The sequence below is a fragment of the Triticum aestivum genome, chromosome 5A (assembly GCF_018294505.1).
Source record: "Triticum aestivum cultivar Chinese Spring chromosome 5A, IWGSC CS RefSeq v2.1, whole genome shotgun sequence".
NCBI classification, from domain to species: Eukaryota; Viridiplantae; Streptophyta; class Magnoliopsida; order Poales; family Poaceae; genus Triticum; species Triticum aestivum.
In genome coordinates, this window is record NC_057806.1 from 64,376,375 (window position 1) to 64,379,854 (window position 3,480).

Sequence of the window (3,480 nt, forward strand, 5' to 3'; positions counted from 1 at the left end):
AATCACAATTGATATTAAATCGAAGTAAGGAAATGCAGAAGTAGCAATATCTGCTTCATTTCTTTTTAATACTAATCTCACCAGTTTCAAGTTTTCATGTTTTTACGCCAAACAATGACTTAAGATGTAAGTAATCGCACTATTATAGTAAATGAGAAAGAAGGAAATAATTTGTTTTAAATAAAGAGAAGTTCTACGTTATTTCTATAGCAATAGTTTCTTGGAATTCAAAGGTTTGCTGGACGATCAATAAGATTGGCTGAACCCACAAAATCTAGCACAGAGGATAAAGCTAGTTCAAACATTCGTATTATTAAAAAGAAAACAAATATCAATGTATCTAAGATTAGTGTGTTTGGTGAACCAAAAAACTCTATTATGCACCCAACCGGTCTTTTTAAAGTTTTGACCACCAAATTTTCTGTTTCCTACCAATGCACGAAAACTTTACGATCTTGGAAAATAAGGTCACAATAGACAACAGATTAATGAGTATAGCTACTCAAGGAAATAGCTCAGAGATCTAATAACTACAGATGATACAGTAAATAAGCAAAGTGCTTTATTGCTTCGCCATCAAGATAATGGCCATGCACGGTGCACCTACATTATCTTCATGTTGTTGCCACTATGTGTTTCGAGGTTTGAATTAATGGACCAATGATTGCTCATCCTGCAAAAAAAAAACACTTGCCTCCGCTAGCTCATACTGAAGTAGATGTTTACACATCAATTTTACCCGGTCCTTCACTGTTTAGAACCTTACCTAATATGCGGCACAGTATCACGACATCATTATCACTGGAGCAACACTTGTGAACCTGCAAGGAAGACACAATAAATAATATCATTTGCATTGAAGGCATATATCAGGGGAGATGCAATATGTTTGCCGTGAAGATATCATAGTATCATCTGAAAAGACAACATGGCATAGAACTAATGTATGGCCATTTGCTGGAAGCCTGCAACCACTATGAAACACATACAAAATACTAAGGAAGTAACTGGATTAAGTTTACACATGTTTACAACCTTTTTTTTGCGAAAAGTTTACTGTTTAGTGCTTCACTCAGTAGTATGATTACACACAAACTAACTTGCGACCATCTAAAAGTTCCTAATTTAATAGTACAAAGCTTCGACATGTTGGCAGTATTACCTTCTTGAACTGATTTTTGGTTAGGTAATGGACAAACCTTTTTTGACGCCACATTTGCCATATACCTTCAAGAAATATCAGAGAAAAGTAGTATAGCATGGAGATCAGTACATATGTGAGAAAAATAGTACTTTAGTACAACATAATATTAAAAATAATTATATACTTTTCAACATATTATAAAAAATAAAACCGACACTGATATATTGTAGAAACCAATAACCTGGAAGCACATCATGCATTACATAAAATTATGTACACCAAGAGGACTTCGCTCGATCTGTTAATAAGAAAATTTTGTAGATAAATATAAAATTTAATCTATATGTCGTTACGTTGATAACAGTACACACAATTTTGGTGAAAGTTAAAGTATGTTTTATTGAAATAATTACGACAGAAATTACAAAGCGACTATTTCTTTTCGGACGCACATTATGTTATTTCTAATATTAATATCACCGCACACACAGACCGGACACATACCACCTGAAGCACACTACAAAACGTAGTTGGTAAGTTAGTTTGTTTTGAAAACCATGTGTTCATAGGCCATGTGTGCAGAATTTGAGAAAGGAAAATTTGAATTTAATGTTCATAAGAGAAGAGAATGAGTGCAGCACCATATATAGAAAAGTATCAACTCAGTTTGATCTATCAGAGTCTAGCGTCATATATCTCAGTATATTAGTTCAGTTTGAGCAACCTAAGATTTAGCGCCAACGAACTAATATTATGTTTTGCGGCCGAAGCTTTTAGTGATTTTTGTCATTTATGTAGGTGATACAGTCACGAAAATACTTCCACTTCCGCATCCGGCCTCTAAATCTCATAGTTTTACAAAAATAAAAATAAATACAGAACCCTATACCTCCTAGAATGTTGGTGTCGTCCTTCCTGAACTTTTTCCCGGTCTACGACTGCTCACTTCATCCTATATTTACTGCCTTAAACTGCCATACATGGCGGTCGCAACACTTCTCTTTCTACTGCTTATGCAACAGAGCAACATTTACGTGTGTAAATGCTACTTCCTGTAGAACAAACTCCACCCGGCTGTATACTGTATGTTGCAAATGCTCCCCACTGTATCTGAGCTCTAGCACACATTCTCTATCACGATCTCTGGCCCTCAGCCCCAATGCCCATGGTTATTACAACGTCCCACACCGCTGTTTATCTTCAGTTCAGTGTGATATGGAAAAAAAATCAAGGAGAGAATATTTTTTAGTCTTTGTATAAAATTATACTAACATTAATTTGTTCAGTATTTTATTCCATTGACATTGGAGAAAAACTAGCTGTATATAGTAGAAATCAGATTGAATAAAACCTAATTAATTCCACTGCCATCTAACCTTAGTAAATTGCATACTCTAGCAATCAGATTTGTATCAATTTTTTGTTCCACTCAAATCTAAGGATAGCCAACTGCATCGATAGTAGTTGAATTGGTCAAATTTATAGGATTTAATGCTACTTTGCTGCTGGTGTCCCTTGTTATATACATACAAAATAGTTGACCCGATAGAAAACGTATACCTGCCTCTGCAGCAAAAAGGGGTAGGGAGCTCGATTCTCCTCATGCATCTCCAATGCAACGCATGCTGATGAATTCCACTGTACGCATGCTGATTGAATAAATTGAGGAGGCAATCTCGAAGGTTGCCCGAGTAATCTGGTGTTGGAGCGGCCTTGATGACTAGATGAGGGAGGTCCGAGGTCAGCGGATCGAGGGGAAGCGCTTGTGGAGAAGAAACGGTGGTGGGAGGCAGGAGGGTAGGAGGCAAGGATTACCCAATCGTGTTCCTTCTTTTTTTTTGTTTCTATTTCGTTTTTTTATCATGTATAAAAAGGTGGAAAGAGAGGAGTCTGTCCCCTGCACGTGAGTAGGTGCATCCCCGCTGGTCTCTATTCCTTGTTTTTATCACGTAAGGAGGTGCAAATACTGGAGTTTGTCTCCCGCACGTGAGGAGCCACATAGGGCATTATCTGACGGACATTGACATATCATTAGTAAATCTAATGGTCAAAATTTTCTAACCACCAGGATTAACGTGGAACCTCGTTTGGTGCCTCCAATTAGTAAATATATATATAAGATATAAGATATGTATATAACCTGAAAGTTTGCAGTCGTCGGCTTCAGCCCCCACGCATATAATGCGGGGGTGTTCGCAAAAAATGCGTATTTACACTTGATCCAGCGTCTTGATCCATTAAGGAGGTGGTAACGCAACGAACAAGGCAATCAGACTATATTGCTTTAACACTTTCACTTAGCCATTGGAGTTTGACGGTGGGACTACTATATAGCC

The 3,480-nt window shown here is 37.1% G+C and overlaps 1 long non-coding RNA gene across 1 annotated transcript; it reads right to left on the reverse strand.

The window, feature by feature from the left end:
* Positions 1 to 388: 388 nt before the first annotated feature.
* Positions 389 to 2,963, reverse strand: LOC123106592 (uncharacterized). The gene is made up of 4 exons (XR_006451405.1): positions 2,705 to 2,963; positions 1,163 to 1,227; positions 767 to 821; positions 389 to 673 (listed from the first exon to the last, which is right to left on the reverse strand). It is a non-coding gene; the product is annotated as an uncharacterized lncRNA (long non-coding RNA).
* Positions 2,964 to 3,480: the final 517 nt, after the last annotated feature.